The sequence below is a fragment of the Montipora foliosa genome, chromosome 11 (genome assembly GCF_036669935.1).
Source record: "Montipora foliosa isolate CH-2021 chromosome 11, ASM3666993v2, whole genome shotgun sequence".
Classification (NCBI taxonomy): domain Eukaryota; kingdom Metazoa; phylum Cnidaria; class Anthozoa; order Scleractinia; family Acroporidae; genus Montipora; species Montipora foliosa.
Genome location: NC_090879.1, coordinates 26,144,478 through 26,159,477, shown reverse-complemented (window position 1 = coordinate 26,159,477; position 15,000 = coordinate 26,144,478). Strand labels below are relative to the sequence as shown.

At 38.5% G+C, this 15,000-nt stretch overlaps 2 protein-coding genes across 4 annotated transcripts in view; both read right to left on the bottom strand.

Moving 5' to 3' along the window:
- Positions 1–15,000, bottom strand: part of LOC137975130 (melanocortin receptor 5-like) — a 387,070-nt gene that overhangs the window by 125,520 nt on the left and 246,550 nt on the right. The gene's annotated exons all lie outside the window — the stretch shown is intronic.
- The window catches only part of LOC137977576 (substance-K receptor-like), a 49,699-nt gene that overhangs the window by 24,702 nt on the left and 9,997 nt on the right, over positions 1–15,000 (bottom strand). The window lies entirely within an intron of this gene.

The following is a 15,000-nucleotide window of genomic DNA, read 5'->3' as shown; positions in this document are numbered from 1 at the left end:
AGGGGTTAGTGTCTTGAAGGGTGACCAAAAACATATACCCCTTCGTAAAACAGAAGCATTAGACTATTAACGCTAACAAATGCGAACTCAGCAAGGTACAGATTTTGTTAGCTTGCTTTATGCAAAAACAAATATTGATGCAAAAGTAAATAAATATTGATACACAGTTTTTAGAAAGAGCAGAAGAAAGTTTCCAGGACGGTCGCTCGAGAATAACATATTTACGACATCAAAACAACATTAATTTTGAACCGTGAATATAGAATATAAACAGTTACGATCAGCGACAAACATTTTGGGAGATGTTTGCTACGTTCATTTTGTTATTGTAAGTTTTGGCTGCACAAATAAATAGCAAAATCGAAAGTGACATCGCTGGAATTCTGCGGGCGCCGTGATTAAGTTACCGCGGCATGTTTACTTGCCCAACAGTGAAGCATCTGTGTCAAATGATGGAAAGATACAGGGTTTTCGTAAGTTTCTTTTTCTGTCAAGTGTTATAAAGTTTGACAATAAATGAGCGAATTCAAAACAAAGATGACAATCGCCCACCATTGTTTCTGCAAAGTCAAAAATTTACTCTCCAAGACGAGGTTATTTATCACCAGGTAATTCCATCATTTTGAAAATTGCATCTACTTTATTATTCACCGGCGTCACAATTTTTGCTGATTTTGGGGCTCATTTTGTTCAAACTCGAGCACGCCTCCAACAGCCCTGTTTATTTTCATGAAACCTTTCCTGCTTACAGAGCAATAGTGAAAATATCCTCCTGTATCACGTTTTTAAGCTCGAAAATTCAATACACAACATCACATTATAATTCACAAAGGCAGAAAATATCACAGAATCCTTTTCCAGCGAAACATTTTATTGAAACAAACAACATAAGATGCACTAAAACGCCATTCGCGTTGCAATGACTTTCGACGCCATTGCTGGTTAACGAGAATAACAAACTCACGAGGCAGAATGTATATTTATATTTAATTAAGTTAGCACAACAGAAAAACGCTAACCTCATTTTGACACGAAGATGCTTTACTATTGCCATAAAAACTATCCAGTTAAGCTCGCATATTATAAAACATGATGAATTCATAAAGGCCACCTTTTCCAGCGAACAACTTTTTGAAACAAACAACATATTTGCTCTTAGAGGCGAAAACCTCTTCCTATTTCATTGCGTGCGTGAAGACAAGAAACTCAATCGTGTCGAATTACCATGTACTTCAGGTTCAAACCCTTTCCTGAAGAACCGTTTCCTTGAATAACAAGAAAATGCTTTACTATTGCCATAAAAAGTATCCAGCACACATATCATAAAACACGATGAATTCATAAAGGACACCTTTTTCAGCGAACAATTTTTTGAAACAAACAACATATTTGCTATTAGAGGCAAAAGCAGGGGAGTGACAGGCAAGAGTTTTACCGACACGGAAAAAAAAAATAAAAAGAAAAAAAAATAAAACAAACAAATCCCACCCACTTTCCGACTGGGATTGCCATACTGGTAACCCAGTAAAAATGCCTTAGAGTACGAAAATAAAGAGAAAAGCGAAGGAGATGACAACGATTGGGGAAACTATACAAACTGTTACATCTTTGCACGAATATTCAATAATCATACTGTTTTTCTTAGTCTTATTGTCATTTCAAGTTAGTTTGAATTTTACTTACCGTTTGTTCAAAAACAAGCAGGTAAATGAAGTAATATACTAACCGTTTCTTGCCGTTTTTAACAAAAACCAGCCAATATGGCAACAGGAAAACGGTTGCTGCAAAAACGTAATTCCACCGGGAGAAGAGCCTTTTAAAGAAGGGCAAATAAGGTACAATGCTTTTAAGACGCTAAATTACTAACCTTGGACCGTGACGCCTCTTTCCGTTTTCGTCTTGGCCAATTTGTCAATACCTTGCTTGCCAACTTACAAAACCAAGACTTAAATCAATTTTACGTTTCGGGTTCAATGCGTAGGCTAAAAAACGACTGAATGAGGCTGAAGTTAATCATCAAAGCCCAAAGGCAGCCGAGAGCTTATATTATTATACCTAATAAGAGCTCTATCATTAGCAAATTAACTGTACAACACAGCCTGTTTGACTTTATGTTATCCTTTCCCGCGCCGATTAAGTTCTAATAGATATAATAAAGATCTTATCAACCTTGTTTTACACTCCAAAGTGCAAGGTACGACACCATTTTATTTTTCCAGTAAATTCAGCAACGTCATTGTGCTTTCCCCTCGCCCGAACCATTTAAGTGGAAAAAATTAGTAGCCTACGTAAAGTTACGGACCTCGCCGAAGCCGAAGTGATTATTGGTGAATATTCACCGATAATCGCTGAGCCTGAGGCGAATAATTGTTTTAGTATAAATACATAGGGGATTATTTCAAAAAAGAGAAAAGAAAAACATTTCAAAGCGAAATCATCTTCACTTACAGTGGCAAAACGACTATTGGCAGCCATTTTGTTCGTCGAGGTGATTATCGGCTGATAATCCGAGATAGCGAGCCAATGAGAGCGCGCGATTTTGTATAGTCACCTGTGTATTTACACTAAAAGCCGTTAGTAGAAATACACAGGTGATTATACAAAATCGCGCGCTCTGATTGGCTCGCTATCTCGGATTATCAGCCGATAATCACCTCGACGGCTCCTCGACGGACAAAATGGCTGCCAGTAGTCGTTTTGCCACTGTAAGTGAAGATGATTCCGCTTTGAAATGTTTTTTTTTTTCTCTTTTTTGAAAATAATCACCTGTGTATTTATACTAAAACAATTATTCGCCTCAGGCTCAGTGATTATCTGTGAATATTCACCTCAACTTCGTCTCGGTGAATATTCACCGATAATCACTTCGCCTTCGGCGAATAATTGTCAAAAATACATTTTTTTCCAAGAAAACATATTTGTGTTTACTAGCTTTTTCTTACACTTGCGCAATTGTACTGAATGAAAAGTTGCTGTAGAAGATATAACCCGAGAGGAAGAAGTTTAAAGTAAGGTTTAGGCCCGTTTTAAACGTCGCATTTTGCATGTGCCGAATATAATGCAATTGAGCGGAAACAATAGATTTTTCTCATTTGCATTAGATTCGGCACATGTCAAATGTAACCTGCGATCAGGCTCTATTTTAGTTTCGCGTGCTACGTAATGTGGAGTTGGCGAAACGAAAAATAGAGCCTGACCAAATTCCTCTTCGAAATTCCTTCCGCCCACCTTTTTTGATTGATTGACATGTCCTTCGTCGGCCAATCAAATTTACTTCCATTACACCAATACACGCGTGGACGGCAGATTCACGCTATTTTGTTTTGACCAAAGTTAATTACCGTGGGAGGAATATTATAAACGAATTCGAAAGTTACCGTTGGCTTTAATTTGAGAAAAACACATTTAAAGCATGGGGAATGTTTTCGACGACTATATTGCGGCAAAGGCCGGTGTAATTCTCCCTCCGAACTTCACTGAATATGCAATCTTTTAAGCTTGACATCTTAATTTGTAATTGAGATAACCTAGCATTTTGTCGTTGGACGGTTTGACAATAGATTTTTAAAGAAAAAAAAGAAATACATTATTCCTTTAACGTGTTTCCCATGAAGGTTTCTTTGGTGATTTTTTCGGGTAATATCTTCAGTTGCAGTGTATTTCTAGAATTGCGCGCAGTAAAATCATGATACGTTTGGCTGTTAAGTTTTTGATGGAGTACGAACAGTAAGATCGGCAGGTTAGTTTTGCAGGTTGCAGGTTGCAGGTTGAAATTTACTGTGACTGTTACATGAATAGCTAACCTTAGGCCTAATTAGGCCTAAAGAAACGTTTTTAGGCCTAAGGAGGCCTAAAGAAACGTTTTTAGGTCTAATTAGGCCTAAGGTTAGCTATTCATGTAACAGTCACAGTAAATTTCAACCTGCAACCGGCAACCTGCAAAACTAACCTGCCGCAGTAAGATGGACTCGCAAAGTTTCTTTTATTGTTGTACAATTGATCTCTCTGGAAACATGCCATTTTAGTTTCTGGAGTGTGAGTTTTAAGTTAAATCAACTGGAAATATTATGAAGTGTGCAAAAAAACCGTGTCATCAGTCATGTACAGTAAATGAATAAAGCCGTTTGATACACAGATATTCAAAACATGCATTCGTGTAACTTGCGATTTTATCAGCATCTCCTCCTGTTGATATATATGTCCCTTGTCTCATCCAGGAAACCAATATGCATCGGCTTTCACTGCCATTTGAAAGAACCAGCTATTTAGCGGCTTTCAAAACATCAGGGAACTTTGTGCCAAAGTTCTTTCAACCCCATGGCCACAGAGCTCGACAACGAAATCGCTAATTTCACTCGTTCCAGAGATTCAAACCCGATTCTGGACAAGTTATGAGATATTTCAGATGGCATATCTCCATTTATCCACGGCATTGTAAGAACAAAAGGGAGCAAATTTCTTCGTACACTTATGGCGGATTAGTCTCGAGGACTTCGCGAGAGCTCCGCGCAATCACGATGGCATTTTCACTTCCGGCGTTTCAACAGCCAATCAGATCACGACTTTGGTCGGCCAAAATTTGGCCGACCAAACGGAATTCTTGAGAGACTTTTGGTCAGGCCCAATTTTAGCGAGCGACGACATAAGAGAACATATGGGCGAAGCTAAAAATGGGCCTGATCGCAGGTTAGTCAAATGCGACGTTTAAAACGGGCCTAATTCACGAACATGCTCACCTGTCCAGCATGGGACAATAACGCCTGCACGAGGTCATGTTATTGATCGTAATGTAATGAGGTAATGAAAGTACATTCTAGTGTTTATTTAAAAAGACGGGTCTGAAATTAATATTTAACCTTTAAAAATTCAAATGCCATGTGATCAATGCATTACCAAGACAACTAGCTTGAGCAAAGAGGTGAAAGCTATTTTTTCTTAAAAAAAGACCTGAGAATTCAAGTCGCTTCCAAAAAAATTGCTAAAGTGAATTGTGAAATCAGCAACTGACTAAAATATTGTGCTGTTTGCTGTTTCACCTTTAGAAACAACTGAAAATAGAAGCTGTGTTTAAATCAACATTCGTTGATGACTTCCTCTCCAGCTGCAAGGAGAATGTTTTTATCTTAATTATAAATAATCCATCGTTAAGAACATTTGTCTTAAAAGTTTGCCTAACTTCATGTCGAAACAAAAATGCATCAAGAAATTTAAACATGCAAATAATTTACCCTATAATTGTGCTTGTCGCTTCTTATGTCGTCAGCAATATACTACTAGTACTACTACTTCTACTACTACTACTATTACTACTACTACTACTACTACTACTACTACTACTACTACTACTACTACTACTACTACTACTTCTACTACTACTTCTACTACTACTACTACTACTACTACTACTACTACTACTACTACTACTACTACTACTACTACTACTACTACTACTACTACTACTACTTCTACTACTACTACTACTACTACTACTACTACTAATAATAATAATAATAATAATAATAATGATCATGTTTCGGTTTTCTCTTCAGGTGCTTGATCGAGCAAAGGGTTTATTCTGACTACACTGCAACGAGCTTCGAGTGAAAGTCTATTTAGGATGTGTCAGTCAGACGTACAAATGCAAGACACTCCTTCTACAAATACAAGACAATCCTACTATAAATGTAAGACAATCCTACTACAAATGCAAAACAACCCTACTTCTGTAATACCTAAAGTTAAATATAATCTCATAGAAGTTGTGCTACGTCAGATACGAAAAACCACTAAAAAACCACCGTTTAGACTTGGCCAAAAAACATGTGGAAACGTATTTCCCGTCTAATGCAGCAGCACAAAACCCCAAGGAAAGGGTGAAAATAATTAAAACAGCACATCATAAAAAAGTAAACAGACAAGGAGACTGACTGATCTAGAACGACCTAAGTCTTCTGTCAAAACTCTTAATAAATATCCTAAACTAGTCCTGTGACACCCCGCGAGCCTCTCCATTGTGGCGTCAGAATATCAATTTCTGACTAATTCATTCAGTCATTCAATCGTCAGAAATTACATTTTCTAAATTTATCCAAGATGACTTCGAGCCAAAAGAATGCGGTTGTTTCGATAAAATAACTGAATCTAGATACAAAATAACAAAGAGTATATTTTTAGATATTTGGAATACTGCCTGAGAGGCTGGAAGTTTTACTATTTTTCTTTTATTTTTCAGTTCGACAAATTTGCGTTTAATTCTTGGAAAGAGTTTAATTACAGTACGACGCGCCTTACCGCGGCCACCTAACAATGCTTTTTTTTTTACAAATTGTCCACCAATCAAGATGTGTGAATTTGATTGACAGTCACACCTCTTTGCAAAGTTCGCACACTTGTAAGTTGAACACCGTTGCGTGGCTTATTGAGTTGACGTGTTAACACGTAATTGTCAAATGTGAAGGTTTGTTGGGTGGTAACGGTATGGCGCGTTGCACTGTAAATTTGTCTCAAATTCCAGTTTTGTGGCTCCGAGTTTCCTCAAATTAGCAAACGTTTAAGTTCACTGTATGATGAGGTACTAGGCCTAATATGTATATTTTTCCTACTTTTTATTAGACGGTCGAACAACACGACAATTGCCACAACTCCGCCGGAATTACAAGATCGTTCCACGAACTTTATCAAGAACAGCCCCTGGTGCAGACACATACATTCATATATACATCAACTTGATTTATCTCGAAATTCAGTCTAGGCTAACAAAGTTAGTGTTTTATCGCAAACGTGACTTTCGAACCGAAAGACATCAGAGCAAACAATTCCTTAAAAACTTTCATGTATTTGAATGGACCAATCTTAGCATGCATGCATTTCCACAGATATTCCTTTACCCTAACTTAAATAAAGTGTTTGCAATTTTAATAAAAAGAGAGAAGTCGGACAAAAATCTAGAACCCTCAGTTGTAAAATACTTGGTAAACACATATTCATCAGTTACCTGAGCGAAATCTAACAACTTTCATGTCATTAAGAGGAAAAGGCTGAACTGGCTCCGAGCGAGATCTACAACGAAATAATGAAAACAGAGCTCTTTTCAACTGTGGCCTTTTATATGCATATAACAATGGATTTATGAGAGAGTTTGCGTAAAATAAGCAATGTAGAGGATACGTTAAATGGAACTTTGTTTGATGAGAAATGGTTTCTAACCATTCGCCTGAAGAAACGGTAAAACAAATATCGAGAAGTGTGCGAAGTGGAGACTTCCTAACTCGTTCTTTGATGAACACTAAAAGATCATTTCTGTTCAGACAGTTGACAATGTAACGGTGTTGTGATACTTCCTCTGTCGAAATGGGTACATTTTAGGCACTGAGATATAATCTATGGAGGGCAGCGGTGTTCTTGGTAGAAGGCAATTGAGAAGTGTGTACCTCGTTACGTTTCGCGGAATTTATACTGGGGCCTTCTTAAAAAAGGGCGGATTTTAGTAAACAGTGAAGACGCTATGAAATGAAGTTTGCTTCCGAAACTCGCAACTACGGTAAACAAGTTAACTGAATAGAGTGTAATGTGAAGTGCTATATTTCTATCCCATATGAACCATGTAAGCGTTAGCCCTACTGATGGAAATGGGCCCACACAAGGACAGAGAAAAACTCTGAACAGGGTGGGAATTGAACCCACGACCTTCGGGTTAGATCTCCGCCGCTCTACCGACTGAGCTACAAGGTCAGACGGGAGCAGGCCGTGGGAATTGAAGATGTTAAAGTCAAGGCAATGAACATGTACGAGTACAAGAAAAGGTTACGTTTATACAAACGTTGGCCGTGTAGCACTTATATTTTAAACAGAGTTAACTGAATAGATTGTAATGTGAAGTGCTATATTTCTATCCCATATGAACCATGTGAGCGTTAGCCCTACTGATGGAAATGGGCCCACACAAGGACAGAGAAAAACTCTGACCAGGGTGGGAATTAAACCCACGACCTTCGGGTTAGATCTCCGCCGCTCTACCGACTGAGCTACAAGGTCAGACGGGTTGAAATGGTTAAACGGTAAACAAGTGCCAAGTAGACGAACGATTAACAACATATAGGAAGAAAGGAACGATTAACCATTTGATAGACGAACGATTGACTATTTCATAGCGCCAGTACTGAAGAGCAGGAGGTTTAGAGTGATCGGTTTAATTGTGATGCTATTTTACATGATAGGTAAAATCGTTTATTCAGTTGAAAACTGTACAACCCTGAAAACTCTTCGTGTTGCAAACAGCCAAAGTGGTTAACCGTCATTATAAATAATCCGCACTTCATAGCTGATTAATTATGCTAAAGCACGGTTAACCAATTGCAAGACTCACCATTTCACTGAAACGGGAGAAATACGCACAAAAGTGCAGTGAACTGAAACTTTGTGTTGACAATTTTTGTTCAATGGCATAAACGACAGTACAACACTTCGGCTTGTCGGGAAATTAGGAATGCAAATGGTTAATCGTAGGTGGTTAACCGTATTCGGATTTATGATAAGTCGCCTGTTTGGTCCCACTGTTACGGTGCATACACTAAAGAACACAGGACAAAGAATATGGATGTTTGAGTTGCTTATGATTATAACCGTTGTAGTTGTAAACATACTATGGCTTTGTAACAAAACACATATTGTAACTTAGCGGGTGAATTTCCATTGAAGTGACTAGTACAAATTACAGTACAGAGAACTCTGTTCAGTCACCATAGTTTATCCCAATGTACTCTGTTATATGCCCTGATACTGCAGTGATACGGCTTGTCTCTCTAGAAACTTTTAAATAATTAAAAGATAGTTATTGGTTCTACAGAAATCGTTTGTTAATACCGTATACGACGGCCACGACTCGTAATGACAGCATGTAATCGCTTGTCTGTAGAAGCAATCAATTCATCTATTGTGCCAACGGGAATAGCTTTGATTGTCGTAATAACTCTCTTCTTAAACTCGCCGAATGACTCTTTGGTTATTCTCTTCACTTTGGCCTCTTCTTTTAATTTCTTACTCGTGATGTGAAATACATTCTCAATGCAGTGCATATCAGGAGAACGCACTGGCACGTTAATAACTCTACACTGCACTCGAGACATGGCTCTCTTCGCTACAGCCGAATTCTGTGATGGGTCTCCATCTTGGATAAAAATGCGTTCACCTCCTTTGGCAGCCTCTTCAAACATACGTGGAAAGTTCGTATCGATGAAATTCGCAAAATACGCCCCACACATCCTCTCGTAGGGTTCACACGCTATTACTCCCTTTCCGTAGCTAATAGCAACCATTAATCTTAGTACTCGGCCACCAGTTCCCTCTTTACACCCCTTTGAAGTGCATCCAAGGTGAAATCCCTCCGATTTCTTTCTCCATATCCTGCCCTTTGGAGCACAGGCTTGCTCGAATGGGTTGGTTTTGTGCGAAAATGCCGTACCATCTAAATAAAAAGACACCTTTTCTGTCCAAAACTTCTTATCGTAATGTCTTTGGTAGTGTTTCGCAAAAGCGACTCTCTTTTCAGAGTCTTGTCTTTCAGAAGACCCTTTTTCCTTGCTTGTAGATAAAAGTAACCATGTGCATTTAAAAATCGCGTGACTGTACGCACTGACACAGCATGGGTTGACATTCCAGCACTCTCCATAAGACTTTGTGCAGTAAAATTGCCATCTTCATCGCGCAATTTGGCCAAGCATCTCAGAAGTAAACGCCCCTGTCTACCTGTCAGTTTTCTCAGACGTCCGCGTTGTAAAGTTGAAGTCTTGCTTTTACAGCGGTTAGATTCTTTCTCGCGCTGTCGCTGGATTATTCTCCAAACAACTCCACGTGAAACATTACAATGTACTGCCGTTTTTCGAATTGACATTCCCTTAACTTGGCTCAAATAATACACAAGAGCACGTGTGTTATTATCAATCCACCGCCGAGAAACCATTTTCATCGCCTATCAGCTAAGTCCTGTATCGTCCAGTTGCAATCTCTCCCTAAATATACCTGCAACTACACAGAAAACATGTTCCAGAACATATTCGGCAACAATTAGACACATTTTCCTCATCCAAAGCATAGGAGCACTCACCCAAATGACGCGAGGACAAACGTGACACATCCATATCTTTACACCCAAACCGCAACGAGATCTCTGTAGAACGTTCTACAGTTCTGTAATCAACACTGTAGGGTGAATACGCACTCAGATGGATTACAGAAACTTTTTCGGAGTCTAAACATTAGGGACAGGTTACCGAAATTAGTTTTGGTGTTTATAAATAGATATCAATTGACTTATTATACAAAAGTAATTTTTAAAATACAACCACACTTTTGTCTTTAAGGAACATGTTTCGATGTTTCAAACATCATCTTCAGCTATAGTGAGTGTAACATCAAAACGTTCCAAACAATTTTTTTCAAGGTCATTAAGAAGTCATACCAGAAGAGGCCCTTTGACTCACAGGTCCTCACACGTTCGTACGACGAAACAGATCTGTCCTTGCGTAATATGTATCTCTAACAGTGCACGATATTGTTTTGGTATTGTCTATCATTGTAGTGCCATGGTAGAAGTCTTGGGTAAATAGTCTGAGAAGACATGTGGTTACTAGCAAAGTACTGAGGCCAAAAAGATTGAAGAAAATAAATGGGAAGTGAGAAACATATGCTTCTGGGTTGACATGTTGATAATTTTCAAGCTCCCTCACAACTTCTTTCACCACAAGTTTAAGCGTGCCCTCTGAGCATCTGACAGCTTTGTAATACTAAAGTTTACTAAAGTGAAGCATCTGTGTCAAATGATGGCAAGATACTGGGTTTTCGTAAGTTTCTTTTTCTGTCAAGTGTTATAAAGTTTGACAATAAATGAGCGAATTCAAAACAAAGATCACAATCGCCCACCATTGTTTCTGCAAAGTCAAAAATTTACTCTCCAAGACGAGGTTATTTATCACCAGGTAATTCCATCATTTTGGAAATAGCATTATTCATCGACAATTTTTTGCTGATTTTGGGGCTCATTTTGTTGAACTCAAGCTCGCTTCCAATAGACCTGTTTATTTTCGTGACTTATGCGCTACCACAAAATTCTCCCCGAATCACATTTTAACACAAGCTGGAAATTTCACAGAAATCTTTTCCAGCTAAACATTTATTGAAACAAACAACATATTTGCGATTAAGAGGCAAGAAACCCTTCCTATTTCAGTTGCGTGCGTGCAAACGAAACACACAATCACAAAGCATATGCAATCAAATAAATTTCTGACAGTTTACATCAAACCCTTTTCAAAAAAACCTTGACGGTAAATAATAAAAGACAAAAGAAACAACAGGCTTTCATTCAAATAATTTTTCACTGTCACATTTCCACTTTGTTTTTACCTTTGCTGAGTTGAGTTTTAAAATGAATGTAACTTGCCGGACAACTTAGATGCGACTTCAGTAAACACAGTGATGCATTCAAGGCGTGCGATTCCTTCAGTGTTTGTTAAATCCATAAAATAATTGCCATTTGACTTCAGTGTTGTACATAGTACCAAGCTGAAGCTTACTTGATATGCAACAACGAAAAATGAAATTGTTGTCGAAGACCATTACTCGTCGCTTTAAAGATTCCAGGTATTCATTTTTCATCGCCTAAGTTGTTTATCCAATTGACGTTCCATTCTGGAGCTCCATAAGGGCATATTTTGTTTAAAGATGCACTAAAACCCCATTTGCGTTACAATGACTTTCAACGCCATTCCAGGTTAATAATTAAATGTCCTCCCGTGTGCACTAGAGAAATCTACGCATTACCCCAGCCCCCTCAAACCTAACAAAATACGCACAGAAGACTCTATGCACAAAGACACCACTAAGCAGGGGAGTGACAGGCAAGACTTTTGCCTACGGCAACCCAGTAACAACTTAATTACCTCGACCGTTCGGTCGTTACGGGAAAATCTCAAACCTAGGCCTACCGTATTGACCTCGCTATCGCTAGGTCAATACGGCAAGACCTCACTTTGACATTTTCCCGTAACGACCTCACTCTCGGTTATTAAGTAGTTAGTTATATAGCACAAAAAAAATACGTGCAAGGGCAGTTAACAACAACGACGGTCGTCGGTCAACATTGGCGGGTAATTTTGGCGGAAACAGTTTTATTGTTAGATATCATGTGACCTCGAAGTAACCAATGAGAGCGCTGGCTGTTGGGGGAAAAGTTCGGCTAGATATTAATATAGTCGGCTCGGGTTAGAAGGATTTTGCGCCGTGTTTTCGCAGTTTGAACATACCGTGGGCTTCAAAATGATGTACATTCATGACACCCAAAATGTCCAAAAAGTAGAATGAAACATTGCAATAACTACCTAAAACTGTTAAAGACGATAAAAGAAATACCGCAAAAGGAAAAGAGAAGCATGGATGGACACAAATGGACAAGATTGAAACGGATTTCATTTGGGTAATCTTGAAAAAAATTGGGCCCGACGTTTTTCAAGTTTATGGCAGGTCGCTTTTGCTCAGAATCATTATGAGTGTGATGTAACGATAACTTTATCAGAAATTAAAGCGAATTCCACACTATTTTCGAGTTTAAAACTCATGATGAACTAATTCCCCTTAACACCCTAAAATGACTTGACAGGGCCCGTTTATAATCTCTTATTTAGGAGGCTGTGCTAATACATGTAGCTAGAATATAATCAAAGGATCGAAGGAAAGGCGGTAAAACACAACTTTGTTTATTTAGTAAATTTCAAACATTATTACTAATACTTTTACGTAAACTTCACCATGTACAATAAACAAATTTCGATTATGATCATTAGTTTACATGATGTCTCCTTTGAGAAGGGGATTTCCACTTAGAAGGCTTGATGATTTTCAAGATGCACAAGAAACCAGGCCTCGATCGTTCAAAAATTGGATAACGATACACTATCAAGCGGATAGACACTAGCAAACCCAATTGAGTTATCCAGTGGATAAGGTGCTGTAGTTCTCGCGAATTTTGAATAATTCTCGCAGTTTCTGGATTCCGGATTCTGGATTCCAGCTTTTAGTGCTGCCCGCAATCCATCGAAAGTTTTGATAATGGCTCTTAGATAAAACGCATCGTATGATTGGCCAATTAAACGCGTAGTATTTCTTTAGGACAACTCAGTGTAGGGTTACGGCTCCTTTCAGCCCAACAAGAGAAACGCACGCAACGATGGTTCCTGACCGGCCCTCGAATTCGGTTAATTAGAAAGGAATCCTAGTTCTTTGGGGATGTAGCATGTGATGGGTTTGCACCAAGTCTTCTACTTACTCATTGCCATGGAGCTCTTTAGCTTGTACGTCACTCTTTATGTTCACGTTAACACGGGAACAGTTTCTTTCAAATGTCCCCTTATGCACGTGCATGTGTATGCATAACGTACGAAAAACAAATGGAAAATTCCCTTGGAACATCATGCCGTCTGAAATGAGAGAACAAAACGTACAAGCTAAAAAGGTCCATTGAATAGTAAATCTCGCACCTCTTCTCTGCCTTCCACCGACTTCCTTGCGCTCTGCTCTGCATTGGCGATGGGTGCCATCAGCCAGAATTTTCCTTGATACCTGTCAGATTTGCTGTTGTTTTATGGATCGTTAATGGAGTATATATAATACCACTCTTGTGAAATCTCGTTTGCCGCTTTTTTCCGGCCTCTCTCAATGACTGAGATTACTTTATTATTGTTGTTTCCGGTTTAAAGGCCGAATCACGATTCTTCTGATTCTTTCCCATGTTAAAGCTGTTAAAAGCTGGCTTTAAACATTTTCAAAATTAAACAGTACTTTTCGTATAAGTTACAACGAACTTTATACTTCAAATTTACTGAAAAGATTATAGCAAAAAGCACATTTCAGCCTTTTGTTTAACCGACTTCGCCTTTTGCATTATACATATTTTTTTAACCCAGCAAAGCGAAGAATAGGGACAGATAGTCTGTCAAGTCCAAACGAAGAGTTATCATACATGATTCACTCCTTGAAGTGGTCACCACCACCAGGTCCTACGGAAGTGCTTAAAGTAGACGGCCCATCATTCGCTTAAAGGGGCTATGTCACGTTATTTGGGCTGTTAAGGGGAAATGGTTACTTAATCACGAGTTTCAAAAACTCGAAAATGGTAACGTGGAATTCCTTTACTGATAAAATTATCGTTCCATCACAAACAAGATGATTCTGAGCGAAACCGATCTTTATTCAGGCGATTTGAAAACTTGAAAAAGGTTGGGCCGATTACCCAAATGAAATCCGTTTCAATCTTGTCTATTTGTGTCCATGCATGCTTCTATTTCCTTTTCGCTGTATTTCTTTTCTGTTACTCAACAGTTTTTTTAAGCCCGGCGGCTGTGTGGCTCGTTAGTAGGAGGAAATTATGTATGATCAAGGTTTACCACGGTTCGATTGCTCGGTAAATAAGTAAGCAAGCAGTTATTAAGTAAGTAAGTAAGTAAGTAAGTAAGTAAGTAAGTAAGTGAGTAAGAAAGTAAGTAAGTAAGTAAGTATAAGTAAGTAAGTAAGTAAGTAAGTAAGTAAGTAAGTAAGTAAGTAAGTGAGTGAGTGAGTGAGTGAGTGAGTGAGTGAGTGAGTCAGTAAGTAAGTAAGTAAGTAAGTAAGTAAGTCAGTAAGTCAGTAAGTCAGTAAGTCAGTAAGTCAGTAAGTCAGTAGTCATTCAGTCAGTCAGTCAGTGAGCTGGTAAAAATACACTCTTTTTACCTTTTCTGCCAAACCTCAGAGCTAATTCTTCAAGTATATCAGGACTGATGAAAACCTGTATACTATACAGACTATTGTTAAGCCTATAAGACGACTGATGTAGTTCTCGGGTAATTCGTCATGTATTCTTTCTGTGGAGTGTAGTTCGCTAACATGGTCGGTTCGAGTTTGAGTTTAGTGTCTGTTTATTTCAGGAGAGCTTGGTTTGGTAATGTGTCCTTTAGTTTACTCCAGTGATTCCAA